Here is a 21,540-nt window from a genome sequence, read left to right on the forward strand (position 1 = left end):
CCTTTCTACACTAATGAGGGGTCATTGGCTGTAAGATGGTTCCTGAGCTTTCCAGAATAGTACTGCTTAGCCACGCTGTTCTTTTGTCATTGTGTATTTGGTCCGCTTAAACAAGACTCTGTCCCCACTCTGTAGGCATCTTTGGCCTGACGAAGTTGTCTGAGTTTTGCAGTGAACCACGGTGTACATAAGTATTCAGAGCCTTTGTTCAATACTTTGTTGAAGCACCATTTACAGCCTAAAGTGTTTTTGAGTATGATGCTACAAGCTTGGCACACCTATTTTTGGGCAATTTCTTCCATTCTTCTTTGCAGGACCTCTCAAGCTCCATCAAATTGGATGGGGAGCATTGGTGCACAGCCATTTTCAGATCACTCCAGAGATGTTCATTCGGGATCAAGTCTGGGCTCTGGCTGGGCCACTCGAAGGACATTCACAGAGTTGTCCCGTAGCCACTCTTTTGTTATCTCGGCTGTGTGCTTAGGGTCGTTGTCCTGTTGGAAGATGAACCTTCGCTCCAGTCAGAGGTCCAGAGTGCTCTGGAGTAGGTTTTCATCAAGGATGTCTCTGTACATTGCTGCATTCATCTTTCCCTCGATCCTGTCTAGTCTGTTGAAAGTCTAGTCTAGTTCCTGCTGCTGAAAAACATTTCCACAGCATGATGCTGCCCCCACCATGCTTCACTGTAGGGATGGTATTGGCCAGGTGATGAGCGGTGCCTGGTTTCCTCCAGACATGACACTTGCTATTCAGGCAAAAGAGTTCAATCTTTGTTTCATCAGACCAGATAATTGTTTCTCATGGTCTGAGAGTCCTTCAGGTGCCTTTTGGCAAACTCCAGATGGCTGTCATGTGCCTTTTACTGAGGAGTGGCTTCTGTCTGGCCACTCTACCATAAAAGCCTGATTGGTGGAGTGCTGCAGAGATGGTAGTTCTTCTGGAAGGTTCTCCTCTCTCCACAGAAACGCTAGAGATCTGTCAGAGTAAGACCCTTCTCCCCCGATCGCTCAGTTTGGCTGGATGGCCCGCTCTAGGAAGAGTCCTGGTGGTTCCAAGCTTCTTCCATTTCTGGATAATGGAGGCAGTGTTTCCCACAGGATTTTTTTGAGACTGTGGTAGGTGGACATCAGCCCCTCTAGGAGGGTCCGGTGGCATGGTCCCCCGGAGGAAAATTTTGTACACTTTAAATTTAAATGCATAAATCTGGTGTATTCTGAGAGCAAAATTTAAGTGACTAGATCAATGAAGAAATTTGTTCTCTTGTAAATCATCAATCAATTATCAATCGGTTATTTAAATATCGCAACAGGCCTAATTTCCGTTTAATTTTGAGACTGTGGCAGGACAAATTAGAATGTGGCGGACCGCCACAGTCTAGTTAATGTATAGGGAAACTTCCCCAGATCTGTACCTCATTACAATCCTGTCTTGGAGGTCCTTGGACTTCATGGCTAGGTTTGTGTTCTGACATGCACTGTTAACTGTGGGACCTTTTATACAGACAGGCGTGTGCCTTTCCAAATCATGTCCAATCAACTGAATTTACCACAAGTATTTTTATTTATAATATATAATATATATAAGAAGTTTGTTTGAAAACTTTGCAAATTTATATAAAAAAATAAATTAAAAAAACTTCTTTCACGTTGTCATTATAGGGTATTGTTCGTAGAACTTTGAGGAAAATAATGAATTTAATCCATTTTGGAATAAGGCTGTAACATAACAAATGTGGAAAAAGTGAAGCGCTGTGAATACTTTCCGGATACACTGTAATTGACCCTTCACCAGGAGTTTGATTGACAGGTGATCTAACCAATCATAACGCCGAATCCGCCATTTTGTCCGACAAAGCAGTCAGGGGAGTTAGCAGATTAATGTAGGTGGACTTGAACTTGAAAAATGGTGTGTACTGATGTCTTTCTGTGGTTGAAACAACATTTCTTATGATGTTCATTCATGTTTATTTGATTCTATATATGAACTAGTAGGAAGAGATGATCGGTTCATGAGCCGCTTGACCTGATGTGCTACAGCGATCTGTCATGACACATTAAAGAGCCACAAAATGGTATTTATTGTTTAAATTTCTTTAAAAATGACACAATTTGAGACTTTGTTTCATATCAAAAGTAACCTGCTCTGTCTTGTCCGTCGACGCGTTGTCAGTGTCCTCTTTGCTCCGCGATGTAATTTTGACTGTGTGAGAACATGATGAGTGGCAAGAGATAGCAACAGTAACTAAAGGGGGCGGGTCTTTGCGAATGGTCAATTGTCTTCCACTATCAGTTTACTGAAGCCAGGTATCATTTCATGTGGGCAATTCATAGATTTGTCAAAAAATTAAGTATGATTCTTTGGTTTCACTCTTATACCTTGGCCACTATCTTGTCACTTTAGCTATATAATCCTGTATATTGTCCCTATTAAATTATGAAAATGGAATGTTTGTACTTATGAAAGTGTCAATGAGCACAAAAAATTAGAGCAAACACCCAAATTATTGGAGTGTCTCTTGCCTGATTGGTGGAGTACATTCAAATCTTGTTGAAATAGATTGTCTGTGCCTGATAGACCATCTTCTGTGATTGGTAGAGAGATCTGGTAGATTGGTAGAGAGTGTACAGTGAATGTAGACCAATCAGAAGGTCTAATTGTCAACAGTCAGCGTAGACTGTATGACTGTAAAATGACATGACTGATGATTTAACAAGATCCAGAGTTTACAGTATAGATTGAGGGTTTAGAATAGATTGCGTTGATGAACCATATGTAGTGAAGTGACTCCTCACCCTCTTTGAAAATGATGTTCCCTCAAGTGACCCCCCTACAGGGTGCGTGTGGAACTCATACTTACCTGGCAGGGGAGACACCATGATCAAGAAGGTGGTTCACCCAGGGCGAGGCTCAGCCATTGCACTCCGGTTGTGCTGACCCCTGCGAATTCCCCAAATGTGGGAATCTCGACTGCATAATTTCTGGTAGTGGGGGACTGCGTTCGCGCTCTCCCCTGATCTTTTGGTTTAACAATAGAATTGAAATATGCTCACTTCTCTGATATGGATGTGATGACAGTGGATTATTCAAATAAACAAGGTAATAATGAAAACTAAATATTCAAAGGAGAATGGGCAGAAAATATCTTTGTCTCCACTCTAGGGGTGACCCTGAATAGTCGACGATTTGAAGCTTCGATAGGAGGAGCTTGATTCGACTACCAATCTCACAGTCGAATCTTTGCAGAGGTGTTACGAGACGAGATACGGGGGTGCTCAATATCTGATTTTACACAGACGTACCGGTTTTCTCCCAATAAGTTAATATACAGCCTATTGACACCCTGTGACAGAGTTAAGTTTCACTTTCCATGATCTGTGACCAACAGAGGAGCATCTTGGCGGCAGGGATTAAATCTTTAACAATGTCTGGGATAAGAAAATCTAAAGTGTAGAATTGGATGCACTTTGAAATGGTAAAAGGTGATCCAAAAAAGTGCGGCGCACTTCTGCCGGCCAACGTTAACGAGCTGACTAGCACGCTATTTGAAAAGACTCAAATGGACACAGGCAGATCGCGTGAAAGACTGGGATTTTTCTTTTTTCGATCAGGTAGGGGAAAAGTGATTTCTAAACATTTCGGCCGGTTCTAATTAGATTTTTGGATGCTGTCAATGTTAAAAAGACCGCCACTCGTTTAGCGTTTATAAACAATATATTGTCTCTGCAGTTAAAAAGACAAAGTTGACAATTCTGACTTTACTTTCGTTATTTTAATAATTTCTTTAATTTTAATTTATTTATTGATCACTCTGGGTTATCTAATTTAACTATTTGTGGCTTGTTTTGAATAGGCCTAGGCCTATATGTTCCCCTGCACTTTAGGCATTTTGCACTTGTGACTTGATTATGACTATTTAATTTTTTATTATTATTTTTATTTATTAGAGCGGTATATTCTGTTCTAATTCGATTCTGTAAGTTCATTTGATTGGTTTTTTTGGTGCATCGATGTTGCACTGTAGACTATTAAAGCTTGCTCGCACAGGCAATTTGATTTGCCGACATGTGAAATGCATACCTATCTGCAGTCTGCATTGATCTGCCTGCATTGACACTATTCTTTTAAGAGCTGCTGTGCAGCCAAATAATGTACCAGTTATCAATGCAAAGCTGCTTTGACACAATCTACATTGTAAAAAGCGCTATATAAATAAAGGTTACTTGACTTGACTTGACTTGCAGTGTGACCTTTCTGCAGTTATTTATATAGGCCTATATATTTTATAATCCAAAATGTTTTTATTAATTTTCTTCTATATGTTTGTGTGGTGTTCTGTAGTGGCTGTGAATGTTTATCCACATTGCCTTTCATTTCAGTTTAAAAAAGATAAAAAGTCTATCACTTGACAGGCAGTTTGGTCGCTTTATTAGAAAGTTGTTTCTCTGTGCTGTGTGTGAGAGAAAATAAAAAGTTGTCTTAAGGCCCGGGTATAGGCCTTTGGCCTTGAGTGCGAAGAGAGTTCGTGCGCACCATCTAGTAGGGGTGTGCGCAAATAGTCGAATATTCGATCTGTAATTAATATTCGAAAAATAAAAATACTATTCGAATTTTACTATGTTGCTTTGCTGGCCGTAAATGCAGTGAATCCATGATAAATCCTAAGCACTAAAACTAGCAGTTATAACTAAATGCACTGGGTGGTGCTGTGGAGCGTGTTTAACAATGTTACACGTTACATAATGTTGTCGTCTGCCTCGCGAAGTTTGGAGTTACTTAGATGAAAATGATCTTACAAAATGGAATTACTTTTGATCAAATTAATTAATGAAACCGAGTTATCATAATATCACCACCACAATGAGAAAGCACGTAAAATCCAAACCCATCGAATGAGGAAAGACAGCTGTCCATCACTGCATTCACGATAAGTAAGCGCAGCTGTAACCCGAGTGAGCCGAGAAGATAACTTGAGCAATGTTGCCGGGCAGTGTTGCCGAGCAACGTTGCTTAGGCACTTTCCCACTGTGAATGAGCAACAAATTTATATCTGGATACGTTAGATCGGTCGTGGGCAATTTTTTGAGATCCTCCAATCAGAATGTTAGCAGCCGATCACGTGATCGGTTCGGAGATTTCAGAAAAAGTTCAAACAAGATGGCGGCCTCTCAGCGGCAGTGGAGCGGAGAAAAGGAGCATTGAACTTTTATCTTTTTACGCTAGTAAGTTGTTGTGCGTCACCCCAAAACAGGGAATTTACCTCATATAATGCTTAAAATACCAACAACTGTCCAATGTAATTCGTGTAAGCTGTAATCAAGCCATCAAATGTTTTCAGTTAAATACTAAAAAGACGGGGCCTGTTTAATGTCTATAGTAGCGTAGGCTGTAGGGCGTTTGGTATATGAATGTAGCTTTTGACGCGATCGACGCGGGTTCGAATCCGCCTTTTGCCGAACTCGCTCATCTCCCTTTTCCTATCACAAATCAGATCGGAAAAGCATTTATTTTTAATTAAAATGAAGAAAATATTTGAAAAGTTGAAATAAAGTGCCTAACAAGTGTTTATAATAAAGTATTTATTGGGTTGGAATAGGCTTGCTATGGTAGTCGGTGTTACCAGTGTTCAGTCGTAACATCGGTTTCATCACTTGCCCATCGCGGCACCGAGGTTAATTTTTTTCCACTTTAACGCGTTAAAAATATTTGTATTTAATGCAATTAATGTAGTATCCATTTTCTGCGTTATATTATTAAGCTCTTATTCATGCTAATGCTCTTATACCATTCAAGCGCGACAAGGCAAAAGAGGACGCGCTGTCTGTGAATGTCCTGCCTGTGTGACACGCGCACACACACACACAGAAAGCGCGCGCCAGTATCGACGTGGCCGCGCTTTCCACACTATTTTAGACGAAATATGTGAACAGCCCCATAAGCGGTTTAAAAAAAAAAAAAAAAAAAAAAAAGAGGTAGAGGTAGAGGCCCTGCCCCCCCGGTGACATGTGTTGTCACATGTCGATTAGCCGGTGGGAAAATTTTCTCACTGTCACATCCCTAGGTTGGCAATAGATTTGCTCCTCTCCGATTACTTGCTGCCAACTGTCCGTTGGCCTAATTAGTTGCCCTGTGTCTCATCAGGTTGCCTGTTGACGGCAACATTGCCCAGCAACATTGCTCAAAAAGTTGCCCTGTGTATCATCACCTTTAGGCCTATCTGTTAGCAAAATGATCTCGATACACATGCTTCCTTTAAGTTTTGTCGAGGGAGACATATTTACGAACAGAAAACACAAAGTGCTGCTGTTAGAAACTTAACTTAGCACACCGTTATCTTTGTGTCTCTGCAACTTTGTCAGCGCAGCGCGTTTTCTTAAATTCTTACCCGAGCTGCATGTGGATATTATTGTTTTTCTCAACATGAACATGTGAAACAAAATGAACATGATAACTATGTACGGACTTAAGTGTATTATGTACGTTCTGTACGATAAGCTGCCGCTGTCTGCTTTATTAGCGTTTTTCCTGTTCGCGCTGCTTGAGCTTAAATGCTTTTGTTCTTTGTTTTTTGTTAAAACATATTGTTTAATGCTTTGAACTAAAAGAAAACCTTAACATATAATGTAAGCTTGTTCTGTATATTGCCTAATCGTAAGCTTGTTCAGAAATGGTTACAAAATCTTGATGAATTAAAAAATTAAAAAAAACGTATTTTTCATTTAACTTCATTTAAATAAACGAATATTTGAATATTCGTTTTTTACGAGCCCAAATATTCAAATACAATATTTTGCAAAATGCCAAAATATTGGGATTTTGGGGTAAAGGCAATGCCCACCCCTACTATCTAGTAGATAGATAGTCTACTAGTATTGTTTCTCTGTTAAAGAAAGCGCTTAAGAGTTTGTCATATGGTCATTTTTAAAAGTGTGTCCCCAACTCTTTAGTCTTACTTACATTTTAATGTTCTTTCATGTCTTTAGTGAGTGTGATGTAGGTTTATTGAGTTGTTATTGTGTTTGAACCCCTCCCCCCCCCCATAATGTCCCCTCCCCTCTTCTCACCCTTTACCCAATCACATTACCTCAGCTTTCTACACCCATTTCTTGAGCCTTTTTCAAATTTGAGGTGTGAACGACTGGTACTAAAGGGGGATTTTATGACCCTTTATGCCGTATCTGAGTAATGTTAACAGTTTCATTCTATACAAGAATTATCTGAGTAGCAATAAAATAAAACAAAAGCTTACCATCATCAAAATTACTGTCTCCTAGAATGTGGTTGCTACTGTTGACCATTTGTAGGGTATCGCTTCTCGGCCTTTTGGCTAAGATCAAGTGTAGTATCTGTTCTTATCAGTTTAATATCTGATACGTGCCCTACCCGGGCACCATATATTAAATTGATTTTTGGAACAGGGAGATGGAATAGGGGCTTGCTCCGTCCACTCCACGCATCGACCCGGTATTGCAGTACTTCCGGGAACGGTGCACCCCCCTAAAGTGTTTAAAAAAAGAAATGTTTTTTTTATGTGTGGTTGTAGAATTTTAAAGAGTGAGTATGTATTTTACATTTCTTTTTTAAAAATTATTGTTAGTAATCTTACCGTAGTAATGATATTATCTATGATTGTTTGGAATGGAATGCCAGCCTTAATATTTATAAAATGCTAAGTGGCAATGCTGCTTACTATCTTATTCTTATTTTTTAAACTGGATGTGAATCAGTAGTATTAATCAATGATAAAGTTTGTGTATAGTTTGGCTTATTAGTCCAGTTTGCCCCTGCTGGTAGATGCTGTAACTACACCGTTTTGAATGCAAAACATTTTTCAATTGATGGCTATTAAAAATGAAACGTATTGTGACAAAATAAAAAAGTTAATAAAACATTTAATGAAATTACAGTGGGCTGTGTGTTCATGCGGTGCAATCAGTTCATCAGCATTGTTATGACAATAATAATAATAATAAATTACCATACCAGAATGTTTAACATCTAATGTCTTCCAAGCAAGTAACTGTATTTAATTGTCTTCCTCTATCGGTCTATTGAAGCCAGGTATCATTTGATGTGGACAATTAACAAATTTGTCAAATTTTTGGTATGTTACTTTGGTTTCACTCTTATACCTTGGCCACTCTCCTGCCACTATAGCAACATAATCCTGTAGAATGTCCCTGTTAAATTGTCAATAATTGTCAATGAAGTGTCAATGAGCAGACAAACTTATAGCTTAGAATGTCTCTTGCCTGATTGGTAGAGTACAGTCAAATCCTCTTCTGTGATTGGTAGAGAGATCTACTGTTGAGTGTACAGTGAATGTAGACCAATCAGAAGGTCTAATTGTCAACAGTCAGCGTAGACTGTATGACTGTAAAATGACATGACTGATGATTTAACAAGATCCAGAGTTTACAGTATAGATTGAGGGTTTAGAATAGATTGCGTTGATGAACCATATGTAGTGAAGTGACTCCTCACCATCTTTGAGAATGATGTTCCCTCAAGTGACCCCCCTACAGGGTGCGTGTGGAACTCATACTTACCTGGCAGGGGAGACACCATGATCAAGAAGGTGGTTCACCCAGGGCGAGGCTCAGCCATTGCACTCCGGTTGTGCTGACCCCTGCGAATTCCCCAAATGTGGGAATCTCGACTGCATAATTTCTGGTAGTGGGGGACTGCGTTCGCGCTCTCCCCTGATCTTCTGGTTTAACAATAGAATTGAAATGTGCTCACTTTTTAAGGAGTTAATTCTTTTTTCGAAGACACAGCATTACTTTCAAAATGAATTTTTCTTTTTTCAAATTTTCTACAGCAGTATCTCTGATATGGGTGACAGTTAATTATTCGGTAACACTTTTTTACAGTGCCGTAGTTACTCGTTACTACAGCTACTTACTATAGTAATAACAGTAGATTATGGATAATTACAAGTAACTAACCCTAACTGTAACTCTATAGTAAGTATATGTAGTTAATTAATAGTACTCAGTACTTATTTGAGTAATTACAATGTAACTACAGCACTGTAAAATAAAGTGTAACCAATTATTCAAATAGAAGATAATGAAAACCAAAATTTCAAAGGAGAATGGGCAGAAAAGTAAATGTTTCTCGTTCAAGAGATTTTTTTTTTTTTTTTTTTTTTTTTAAATGGTTATATTTTTAAAATGTAGTGTTTCCCAACTCTTATCTTTGTTTCCAATCACATTTTAATGTTCTTTCATGTCTGTAATGAGTGTGATGTAGGTCTGTTGAGTTGTTATTGTGGTGGAACCCCTCCCCCCCTCATAATTTCCCCTCCCCTCTTCTCACCCTTTACCCAATCACATTACCTCAGCTTTCTACACCCATTTCTTGAGCTTATTTCAAATCTGAGGTGTGAATGACCAGTGCTCAGATATGGCTTAAAGAGTCTTTTTTTTTTTTTTTTTTTTTTTTTACTTTAGCAGTGTTGAAATTTTTATTCTATACAAGAATTAAGTAAACAATAAAATAAAAGCTTACCATCATCAGAATTACTGTCTCCTAGAATGTGGTTGCTACTGTTGACCATTTGTGGGTATCGCTTCTCGGCCTTTTGGCTAAGATCAAGTGTAGTATCTGTTCTTATCAGTTTAATATCTGATACGTGCCCTACCCGGGCACCATATATTAAATTGATTTTTGGAACAGGGAGATGGAATAGGGGCTTGCTCCGTCCACTCCACGCATCGACCCGGTATTGCAGTACTTCCGGGAACGGTGCACCCCCCCTAAAGTGTTTTAAAAAAGATTATTTATTTATTTATTTATTTATTTTTTTTTTTTTTGGTCAGTGATTAACATTGGGACAGTTCTGCCTTCCTTATCTCTGATTGGTTTAGACCATGCTATGGGCCTAATGTGTGTCTGTTGTTGAACCACAGGGAGACTTTCAGAGTTGCAGAGACTTTTTTTTTTTGTTCTTTTTGCTTTTTTCCTCGAACGGCTGGTCGTACCGGTGCAACCTCAGATTTTTTTTTAGTCACACCATTGAGAAATTAGGTATATATATATAATATAGGCCACTGTTATGGGGTTAGATAACCATGCAAATGAGCCCTTAGATCAGTGGTCTCGAACTAAATTCCTGGAGGGCCACAGCTCTGCACAGTTTAGCTCCAATTAGCTCCAACTCACACCTGTTTGGAAGTTTCTAGTAATCATGAAGACCTTGATTAGCTGGATCAGGTGTGTTTGATTAGGGTTGAAGCAAAACTGTGCAGAGCTGTGGCCCTCCAGGAATTGAGTTTGAGACCACTGCACTGCCTTAGATGTTCTCTACATTTGTTCAGACATTTATTTATGCATTAAAGGTCTCCTACAACAACATGTAAAAGGTGAAAAAAATATATTTATAATTTTTTCTATATTTGAGCCTTTAAAAGAGGTAACTTGACAGTGATTTATAAATGTGCAATAGATAGATAGACACCCCCTAACAGCATGAATTGCTGTAGTTTGAAGTAATATTCCGTGCCTTAATGAAAACTCTCTGTGCAGTCTCTGCTCTGTATCTTCATCCAGAAGAAGAGAGTGCAATAGCAGTATAGGCAACCTTGGTTACAGCGGCATTGCTTTTCATCACAGCACCAAATAATATCCAGTACATCCACAGAAATGTTTTTTTTTTTTTTGCATTTGACGTAAGTGGATTAAAACAGTGTCCAGTAATATACCTATTCAGAAGCAATGCCAGTGGAGCACTGATGCAAAAACTTGAGTAAATGAGATCCAGGCAGTCCAGCAATGATTATGTCAAAGATCAAATTTGAATAAGGAATAACAAATTTACTCATTAAACTATAGAGACAAACAAATTAATTAGTTAATAATAAAATCTAGAGTATTGTATCTAATAGATGAAGATCAGAATATACAGAAAGAAAGAACAAAATTAAGACATTTGCAGAATGAAATGAGAGATAGAAGAGAAGAAGTAGAAGAGCAAAGAAAAGCAAAGGAAAAAGAAAAGGAAAAGCTAAACAATCAATGACTCAGTCCATTTTATACCATAAGCATAGGGAAATTTACATCCCACTCAAACTTATGTTTTGTTCTAATGAGAAAAGGTCAAATGAATTTATCCATTATGTCATAGACTGGTCCGATGTCAAAAAAATAGATGAAAATAGATATAGGGGATGTTTTGACCCCCTTAAGGGAATTTTGCAGATCTTACATTATCACATGTCAGCAGAAATAGAAATGGACATATTTTGATACAAAAGGTACATCGAGTTGAGCAACTAATTCCGAAAACATCGCTTCTGCAGTACTTGGCAGACGTCCAATATCGAACCACAAACGTGTCAACATAACCTGTCACATTGGAACACTTTGAAGAACAATTGAATATAGCAAGCATACATACTCTTAAATATCAAAGAAGAATAACCATAAAGGGTACAATAAAGTGTAAATACTTGAAAATATGATGAGGATTAATATATGGAGTAGGAGTACAGGAATATATGAAATCAAAAGTAATATTGATAAATCATAAGCCATAAATGATTAACATGAAATATGAATAAAATGCATGAATATGAATATTGACCATTTTGGATCCACCAAGCACTGAATAGGGAAGTGTATGAAGTAACGAAAGGGGCCGATGATGTAACAAAGTATCCCCAGCTAGAAAACATATGTGGTGAACCACCAAACTGTGATTGTGCCTGATTGTTTCAAGAAAAGTGTTGCTGCATGATTACATTTTGTCATTGTTATTGATGGTGTTATGTACTATATATAAGTGATTATATATATATATATATATAGATGTTGATATATATATATATCATACATACATACATACATACTATTGATGTTATTCATTATTTAAGGTAATGTATTGATCTGTACCAGGGACATTAACGATAGTGTGTTGTAGGAAAAACTACAGATAAAATGTTATCTGATATAATTATTAAAAAGTTGCCTTTTTTACAATATAGTTATGCATAAATAATCTGTCCAATAATATAATCAACTGTGAATTTATTTAGTTACATAAAATATAAAATATTAGTTACAGGAAATTCCAAGAGGTATTCAGTTCGGTCCCACCATACCACATTCTTGTCCACACCACGCCTGTATGTATGTTAATCAGTATGCCAACAGAGGCTAGTGCTACTAATTTACAGCAAGCAGACACCAATGTTCAGTATACTCGCCTATGTGTGAAGATAGCAGGGAACATGGCTTAGTGAGCCTCACTGAGTTGGCACAGGATAGCAGGATGCCATGCCAACCAACAACCCACCATGCCACCTTCACTGCTTCTACCTGCTTTGGTGCACTGTCCACAGCACAAGACCTCTGTCAGCATGGAATTCCTGTTGGATCCGTTGCAGATATGACAAACCTGTGATATCAAAAACTTTAGTAGGCTGTTCACAGTGGAAAAAGTAGCACATTATGCTGCCTGTGAATGTATTTACATAAAAATTAATAATATAAAATCTGTTGCACTGCAACTCTATCAAGAGCCTATATAGTTAAAAAATATGTCATACCTTGGTGACTTGTAGAGGTACATGTCCTTTCCATTACCCACGCATTCGTCACCACGAGGACACCTCAGGGAGTATCTCCATACCCCAACGGGCCGCCAGACAAGGATACGACTCTGAAAGAAGAGATGGCACAGTGCCACTAACATTTCCCAGAGATTCCGGAGGGTAAAACCACATTCCATCTGATTTCATTACCCATCGCCTCTTCATTGCACCAGTGCTGTCATGGTATGTGGGTGAAGAGCCCTCTCTCTGCATCATCCTTTACCCTCGAGAGGTCAGCTGGTGAAATTCCATTAGCATTTTCCCACAGGCGCACCCGACCCTCCAGCTCAACTTTTAAAAATGTCAAAACAGTATAATACATTCTCACTCCAATAATAATCATTCATGTTTGATAACTTTGAGTGACTCTTTGTTGAGTAATATTCATATATGCAGAGGTAGTTCTGCAGAAGAAACATGAATCATGACTGAGACTCCTTGTGCTTGAGCTTACAAACAGAATTATTAAATATGCCTGTGGATGTCATTGATGTGGCAGTGGATGCAGATGTGGGGGTCTGCAACGTTGCAGAGAACGTCAATACATGGCAGTGGAACATTGCAACAGTAGACTCTGACTCAATCACCTCTAATAAATGAGTATCATCCAGCCCTTAAGGATCACTGATGGAGGAGCTTGACATCTGTGTAACAAACATAAAACACAAGTAATGTACCTAGTTTTTCTTTTATTAAATGTTTTCTGATATGTATTTTTATTCAAAAGAGAATGATGTAATTTGAATAATGTTTTATTCAAAATCTTATTATTTATTTATTTTTTTCAGGCAGTTTACTTTGTACTTGTCATAAATGTTCTTCTTAAATCTTTTCGTCTGCACACTTGTCATATGCATTTCAGGTGTATGCAGCCACCAGCAGACAAAGCTGTGCGCCTTCTGGATCAAATCCCTCTGACTACTGCTGAAATCATCTAGCCTGTCCTTCAGCACAGAATACTCGCTGTAGAGCTCCTTAAAGGTATGGTTCTCAAATCCATTCTGTCCATAGATACACTGGTGGATGTTGGCCTCCAGGAGAACAGATAGAAGCTCTCTGTATGCTCTGCCAGATAGTCCTTTGTCCAGTGATTGTGTAGCTTCTTCCTAGGTTGGTTAGAAAGTTCTGCTAGGGGCTTGTCAACACCACTGCAAATTACATACATTAATTGTAAAAATTAGTATGGAATCTTTGCAAAGATGAGAAGAAAAATAAGCTACACACTGAAAACAATAGGCATTTATAAATATAGTAAGAAATAAATTATTTGCCTTCAGCATCTAATTACAATGATTCTTAAATAAAAACAACACTAAATTTTATATGCTTACTACTTCATGTAGCCCACATCATTTTCCACAAGCCAGTAAGAACAGGGCATTGATATATTGGCCAAATGGCACCACCAGCTTTTCCAGTCGGTGGTCCCTTCTGCAAGGAGGAGACTTTCACGTGGGTTAAGGCAGTAGACTTGTCCAGCAGCTGCGCAGGGGGAAGAGGAATTATGACTCCAATTATAAATGTGAGGTAGTTTAGGAGTTATAATAATTACACTTTATAGTAACTTAAAAAAACAAACAAACATAAGGCTTCAAAACAATCATTAGTTGAAATGCCATAAAATATTATTATTAACACCATGAATGGTTGATAAATGTTATTTCATATATGTTCATATTTAAGAATTGAAGTCTGTCAGGTAAAACAATAACTTTTTGATGCAGTTTTTTTTAAAATGCAATTTTATTCCAACCGTTACTCCACATCAGAAGCTTCCATACATATTTAGACTATACATAGAGTTATGCTTCGCAAATATATTTAGTAGTGGGTAAATAATAACTTAGTGCCTCTTTACGTGAAAACTAAGCTGGTGGAACCAGCCCAGAATAAAAATGTAGAATAATATTATTATAGTTTGCTCTCGCTAACGAGTTGTCAGTAGACCTTATGCGCCAGACAAACGAGTACACGGCCATCTTTAGAATTTTGTCTTCGAATTTGTGTTAGCTCTGTATATTTCTATGGCATCGCTGTCAAAGTAGCTGGTGAAGTGGATTTACTTATTGTAGAGTTAACAGAAGTTATCATGAGCATTGTAATGTTTAAAGCGTATGTCATAACAAATGCCAGTAGACCGGGAAGACTTTAAAACAAGAGGTTCATTCTGCGATTGGTAGTCTACAGTTCAATTCTGCATTGTGATTTTTAGTCTACAGTCGGAGTCTATGGTGACTGTAGACTCCCAGCCAATCAGAAAGCCTAATTAACAAAATTAGCATGTGCAGGTCTCTGGTCTTTGATTGGCAGTCTACGGTTGAAAGGTATGTTATTATTGGCAAACTACAGACAGCGACGGTAGACTCTCGGCCAATAAGAAGGCCTAATTGTCACTGTAGATATTGCACGACCGTTGATTCAACTTCTTGTCATCCTTGTTGTAGGCAAAGATTGCAGCAGAGAGGGCAGACTTGAACTGGGCTTACTTTGGGTGATGATCCGTCCACACGGCCGCATCAAATCGATGGATCCAGTGAAAGATGTCGAGCCGTACCAGCATACCCCTGTCTGTCCAATCACTGAAGAGCTGTTCCACAGAAGACACGCCATAGACACGCCATAGACACGACAGCAGCCACGGTCTACATGAGTTCGGGAGGTGCCTCACCATCTCTTCTGTACCTCTCCATGAGGCCTTCAGCCATCGACTAAATTTTTTCCAGTGATTCCTCACTGGTCATGACCGATATGAGGATCTGACCCAGCTCATTGGCCACATTGGTGCACCATTCTGCAGTGCCATTTCCATCTCCAGAAAGTTAATTGCAGATCTGATAATGAATACAAAACAAAGAAATTCAAACATTTATATGTTTATTTTTTTCCACAGTGTTGACTTATTAGTTTAGTCAGGTATTTTCTTTTATTATCATAACAGTTATTAATATTTATTAATGATTAAGATTTTCTATTATGCATACCATGCCATGAATACAGAAATCTTGCTCTGCTGTGGACAGTAATCCCTGCTAAATTCAGTGACTGTATGTTTACAGTCAGACATTTTTGCATTGGTAAAACTGTTCAATTCACCTTCTTGGTGGAATCGTACTTTAAGACTTTCCCAAAAGTGGACATGATCTGTGTTTGGTAGCCCTCAATGTTTTCAGCTTCAGCGATAAGAAAGGCCTTTAGTCTTTGCCTAAACATTTAAGAAAACTAACTCTGACTGACTTGTGATCTTCCCAGTTTTTTTTGTACTGGCTGAGGAGGGTGGTGAATACGTCTTTCCTTTGTAGCTCCTCCTCGCAGTGGCTCTCCAGGATATTTTTTTCTAGTGCAGTCATTTAAAAAAAATCAAATTATTGTGAATTTATGCAGAGACTCACCATAATGTTAACACAGCTCTGTAAGCTGGACTGAGCTGGTTGATGATGCATGCATCCCATGACGGGAAACAACCAGTGGCGTGTTCCTCTGACTCCTTGGCAGTCTTTATGCATGCATTACATGCCAGGACCTCAGTCAGCATGGAGCCACAATGGTACAGAAAAGCGTTCTGATTGGAACGGGCAGGGCAGTCAGACCTTGGACAGCGCAGACTGTAACGCCACACTCCAACTGGTCTCTAGAAAAAAAACAGGGCTGTTATAAAAAGAGTCTGCTGAGGAGACTTTCCCTTCCACCATTCCAGGAAATTCAGGAGGATGAAACCACATCCTGTCATCCTTCAGGACTTTCCTCCACCTTGTGTTGCCATACTTGTCTTTATAAGACATTGCCCTCTGGAAGAGTCCCCTCTCTTCATCCTCCTTTAGCCACATGATGTCTGCTTTGGGGAGCCCATTAGGACCAGACTCCCACATTTTGTGCCAGCCTTCAAATGTCACCTGGTAGTATAACAAAGACAAAACCTTATGTAACAACCACCGAGTACTTGTGCCTCGTTTCCACCAAGCGGTACGCAATTTTTGCCGTTTCCATTGTCAGAAGTTGTGAATGGTACCCTAATTCCGAACCGTAACGTCCACTTTTTTGGGATCCTTCCATTGGGGTACCTAGCACAGTAGTCCGGTACTAAAGGGTGGAGCTAGACTCACTGCAAAACGTTGATTGGTTGACAGAGAATCGTCACTTGCACATGCTACAAGGGGAATGACAACACACGAGGCGCCATTTTTTTTTAATAAAGTTGAAACACAATACCGTTTGTTCTTGTGACAAACAGCCAAATGCAGAGAAGCAAGAACTGCTGTTTGTCCTCCATTGTTGTTTACGGTGTCGCTTTCTTTTTCGCACGAGAATGACATTGATCGCCACTTTCGCATACACCACGCCTATCAAGTAAGGGTACTGTTGGTGGTGGAAACGCAAGCCGGATTAGAGTTTACCATTTCGAATCATAGTTAACTGTACTGTACTGTCCTGTACCGCTCGGTGGAAACGAGGTTAGACTTAAATCGGTTACTACAGGATGTGCGGTGTCTGCTGCTGTTGCAGTGCCCAGACATGGCTGAAGCGCTGCACCAGTCACATTAGCACTAGCCACACATGCAGCCGTCACATCAGATGTCCTCCCGTGTTCACCATCAGAAGCTGATACAGGAGCCTTAAAAATGATGTGTATTAGTAAAAAAGTTTTTCATTTACCTAAGCATACTTTTGTGTGGCCTCCCCATTTATGCTGCCCCACTAGGAACCAAGAGGATGTAACAGTTAATTGCATTGTATAAACTATGGACTTGGAGTAGTAGTGTCTGTGTGGGGCTTCTGTGGAGGATCTGGATGGGCCTCTTTTTCTAGAGACTTTTTTCTACCTCCTGCATCCCCTGCTGCAAAACGAGGACAAACACAGGTAGGCAAAAGTCAATGTCAAAGCAATTGACAACACTTTCATCCTGAAGTAAGCTTCAGCAATCAACAGCACACACAAGTGTCTTTATGTTGGCTTATTTGATTCAGATTATGCATTAATACAAGATTCATGTTATGATAACAATAATTTAAGACATTTCTAAACTGATATACCTTGTCTTTTAAAGGAGGATGCTTCCACCAGCAGAGTGTCATCCGACCAACTGCCATCACCTTTGGACCCTGATGAGCAGGAGCTGGCAGCTGCTGCGGGAGGAGCCTCGTCCTGTGGAGGTTTCTGTGAAGTACAGGTGAATTTCAGCCTTGAAGATTGTATTAAGTGTTGCACCATGATTTTTTACTAAAGGCACCTTAAACTTGGTGGTGACAATGTCCTCTTTCATCACCAGGCACTGCTGCACAGAGCAGTACGCCACCTGCGGCATTTTTCTCTCATGGTCGGTCCCAGCTTGCGGGTCAGCCTGAATGGTCTTGTACAGGCTGTACCACTGCCACATCTCCAGGAATGTGAATGACCTGAAGCAGCCTTGCCCATAAATGGCCCTGCCCACATTGATCTCGAGGTGGCAGGAGACCTGTGGAAGCAGCTGCACATACCGCAGCAGGAGATCCTTCACCCAGTCGCCTTGGCTCGCTTTTCTGTCAGGATGGCAGCATTCTTTTATGTGGAGATCAAAGAGACTAAAATATCACATAAAGAAATTCGTTTATGAAAAAACAAATTATGAAAATTGATTGTTTAGTGCAACATACTTACTACTTAATGTAGCCAACATCGTTCTCCACCAGCCATTTAAAACTTTGGCCGTTGTATTTGCCAAAGTTTAGATGTAGCTGGCCAAGGTACTGCACCTCTGATGGTGTCGAGGTAACGGCCCAACATCTCTTTTTGGCTGAAGACAAATTGTAATGACTTAAATGACAAGCACAAAAAATTATATGCTGCTGTGAAAACATAGGGTGGAAACACATCAACAGCTCAAGTGCCAAGATATTCCTCACACAGACCTTCCTCACAAGCCATCCTTTTATCCAGGACCGTGTTCTTCTCGAAGCATGTGTTACGTGAAGCCAGTGACTTGGCTTTCTTAGACACCTTAAGAAGGCATTGTTGCCTATTTTGTGGCACCCTTGTGTCCACAATCTGTAAATTTGGCAACAGTGGGTCCATGTTAAATCTGTAGGAAACAGTCTGTTATAATCATCATAATGATACACACAGAGGGGAAAAAAATATTCTTATCATGACAAATACAAGAGGTCATGATAAAGTTAGCAGTTATACAGTGGGGGATACCAAAGTGTGGTGAAAATTTGAAATATATTTATTGAAAGAAAGAAAAAGGAACCCCACGGGTACATTATTTTACACAAGGTGATCTATAGACATTTGGTCATAGTGACAATAACAAATAAAATCTAAGGCTAAAATTAAAAAGAACTTTGATCTGGGGTAAGTGCGCATTACTGACAGGCCTTTCAATGGAACGGTCATTCAAGGGTAGCTGACGCTTTTCATTCAGACAACTTACGGAAGAGCTATCACCGTTAAGTTTGTAATTCGTCAATAAAATAACATATTTCTCTTCTTTCTAACTTTGTATGAATATTGTAATACATCAGTCTTACCACAAATGCTGAATGACAGATCGTCACAGACAGGGCTGGATTTACCTCATATTGAAACAGGCAAAGTAATTTTTGGCCCCCCTGGTCTGCTGTTGGTCGGGAACCTCGTACCAAAACTGCTACTTAAGGGAGAAAAAAAAAAAAGGAGAAAAAAAATTACACAATCAAACACTGTTTTTAAAAGTTGATATTGGCTTTGCACATGCATTGTTCTGCTCATGTGTACATCGTCGGCCAATACTGAGCCGGGGTTCTGACCTAAAACCTGCTTGTTTACTTTGTCAACAGCTTAGGAGACTGACAGGAAAGAAATTGTTGAATATTTTTTTGTTTTTGCGCACAAAATATTCTCGTCGATTCATAAAATTAAGGTTGAACCACTGTAATCACATGGACTATTTTAACAATGTCTTTACTACCTTTCTGGGCCTTGAAATTTTATGACATTGCTGTGTATAGGGAGATCAGAAACCTCTCGGATTTCAAAAATATCTTAATTTGTGTTCCGAAGATGAACAAAGGTCTTGCACGTTCGGAACGACATGGGGGTGAGTAATTAATGCCAGAAATGTCATTTTTTGGTTAACTAACCCTTTAAGACAGTACTGACTCTGCAACAAATACCAGACTAAAGGTTATTTTAGTCTGGGGAAACTTTTTGAGCAGTGTTGCCGAGCGATGTTGCTTGGGCACTTTCCCATTGAGAATGCGCAACAAATTTATATCTAGATACTTATTAGATCGAAATTTGTTGCCCATTCTCAATGGGAAAGTGCCCAAGCAACATCTGCAACACTGCTCAAAAAGTTGCCTCGTGTATCATCACCCAAGACACTCTTCTCCGCTCCTCAAAAACATAAAGTATTAGTCTTTATATAGTGTTTCTCGAGTAAAGAAAACGCCGAACTTTTCCAAAAAACAAACAAACAAACCGTTCTTTATTTACCTTTGGGTTGCAGACAGAGATGACCCAAGCTGCATGCAACGCTTTCACTCGCGATAGAGGCGAGGCGGGGTTATGAAGTTTGACTGACAGTTTTAAGAGCCAGTAGAGTTACGAGGTTTAGTCACAAGCTCTTTTAAAACTTTTCATTGGTTAAATATTTGCAAAACCCACAGACAGACGTAAAGGGTGACCAACAGTAATGATTCATGAGGGGGAAGACAAAATATACGAGGTTTCTGCCTGACTGTGACATTTTAAATGTATTAATTTATAAAGGAATTGTCTTGAGTACTAGCATTAGAGCGAAATAATGCATTTTGTAAAACTGTAGTTATTATTATTTCTCCTCATTGTAATTTTAGGCACGTGGCTAGAATGCCTATAAATCCAGCCCTGGTCAGGGATGAGCTTCTGGCAGGAGCGATAGCCAAGCAGGCAAGCGTTATGTCCAGTTGCGAGTCTAATTACGAATTAACTAAAATCCGATTGACGACGTGTCGTCTAAGGCTTTGATCATGTAACATTAAAATTAACTTGACACTCTCGTCAAGAGCCGCTCTGTTGTCGTATATTTGCATAGCCACTTTGTAGCGCACGGTGCACCCGATTGGTAGTCTACAGTCTACGGTCCAGAACTGTAGACAATTCGGCCTTCCGATTGGCCTGGAGTCTACGGTTATTGTATACACTGTAGACTCTCGACCAGTGATTGGCCCCAACTGTCTACAGTCTACAGCGGGCACTGCACGTTGACGTTGCCCACGTAATCTGTACTGCATAATTTCTGGTAGTGGGGGACTGCGTTCTGTATTTTTATTTTATTTATTTTTTAGTCTATGGCTCTCCCTTGATGTATTGGTTAAATAACAGAATTGAATGAGATTAAAAAGCTTGGAGCTTCACATGACATGAAGAATCGTTTCAACTCAACTTCAACTTTTTGAAGGATGTTGACACATTACATTTGTTGTGCTTATTTTAATTAAAATAAAATAAAAAGTAAATCAAAAATATTATATATATATATATATATATATATATATATTATAGCAAATGCTTCATTACAAATGTGAAATCTTTATGATAAAATAATTACTGTTTTATTTATTTATTTATTTATTTATTTTTGAGCCCAGTATGATTCTTTTTAGGTCTTCGTAAACTTTCATAATTGTGCTTGTATTTTTGTCATTCTGTGTTTTTAACACTAGAGGGTGCTGTAAGTATATTTACTTTCTCTCGTGGCAAGCTGACATTTTTGAATGTTCTCTGTAGAAGTATAATTCATTCTGAAAATGATTTAACTCAGTCCATATTACCTATGAAAGCAGAAGTGATTAATTATTTTCCATAAATTGTATATAGTCAAGCAGCTCAGTTGTGTTTGTCCTGAATATTTGACATTTGTACCCCTGGTTTCACAGACAAGGCTTATGCCTGGTCCTAGACTAAAATGCATGTCTGAGCTTGTATTGACCTATCTTAAAATATGTCAGT

General features: G+C 39.0%; 2 long non-coding RNA genes and 4 other non-coding genes across 6 annotated transcripts; 5 read left to right on the forward strand and 1 right to left on the reverse strand.

Moving 5' to 3' along the window:
- The first annotated feature begins 2,849 nt into the window (after nucleotides 1-2,849).
- LOC127516861 (U1 spliceosomal RNA) lies at nucleotides 2,850-3,013 on the forward strand. Its single transcript, XR_007931107.1, has one exon. It is a non-coding gene; the product is annotated as a U1 spliceosomal RNA (small nuclear RNA).
- A 4,291-nt stretch (nucleotides 3,014-7,304) lies between these two features.
- On the forward strand, nucleotides 7,305-7,495 carry LOC127516866 (U2 spliceosomal RNA). Its single transcript, XR_007931112.1, has one exon. It is a non-coding gene; the product is annotated as a U2 spliceosomal RNA (small nuclear RNA).
- A 606-nt stretch (nucleotides 7,496-8,101) lies between these two features.
- On the reverse strand, nucleotides 8,102-17,750 carry LOC127515258 (uncharacterized). The gene is made up of 8 exons (XR_007930798.1): nucleotides 17,622-17,750; nucleotides 15,983-17,425; nucleotides 15,080-15,424; nucleotides 13,925-14,075; nucleotides 13,391-13,741; nucleotides 12,744-13,237; nucleotides 12,549-12,661; nucleotides 8,102-12,397 (listed from the first exon to the last, which is right to left on the reverse strand). It is a non-coding gene; the product is annotated as an uncharacterized LOC127515258 (long non-coding RNA).
- On the forward strand, nucleotides 8,539-8,702 carry LOC127516862 (U1 spliceosomal RNA). The gene has a single exon (XR_007931108.1). It is a non-coding gene; the product is annotated as a U1 spliceosomal RNA (small nuclear RNA).
- Nucleotides 9,568-9,758, forward strand: LOC127516867 (U2 spliceosomal RNA). Its single transcript, XR_007931113.1, has one exon. It is a non-coding gene; the product is annotated as a U2 spliceosomal RNA (small nuclear RNA).
- Nucleotides 17,303-21,498, forward strand: LOC127515261 (uncharacterized). The gene is made up of 3 exons (XR_007930801.1): nucleotides 17,303-17,448; nucleotides 17,636-17,758; nucleotides 17,858-21,498. It is a non-coding gene; the product is annotated as an uncharacterized LOC127515261 (long non-coding RNA).
- Nucleotides 21,499-21,540: the final 42 nt, after the last annotated feature.

The sequence above is a fragment of the Ctenopharyngodon idella genome, chromosome 7 (assembly GCF_019924925.1).
Source record: "Ctenopharyngodon idella isolate HZGC_01 chromosome 7, HZGC01, whole genome shotgun sequence".
Lineage (NCBI taxonomy): Eukaryota > Metazoa > Chordata > Actinopteri > Cypriniformes > Xenocyprididae > Ctenopharyngodon > Ctenopharyngodon idella.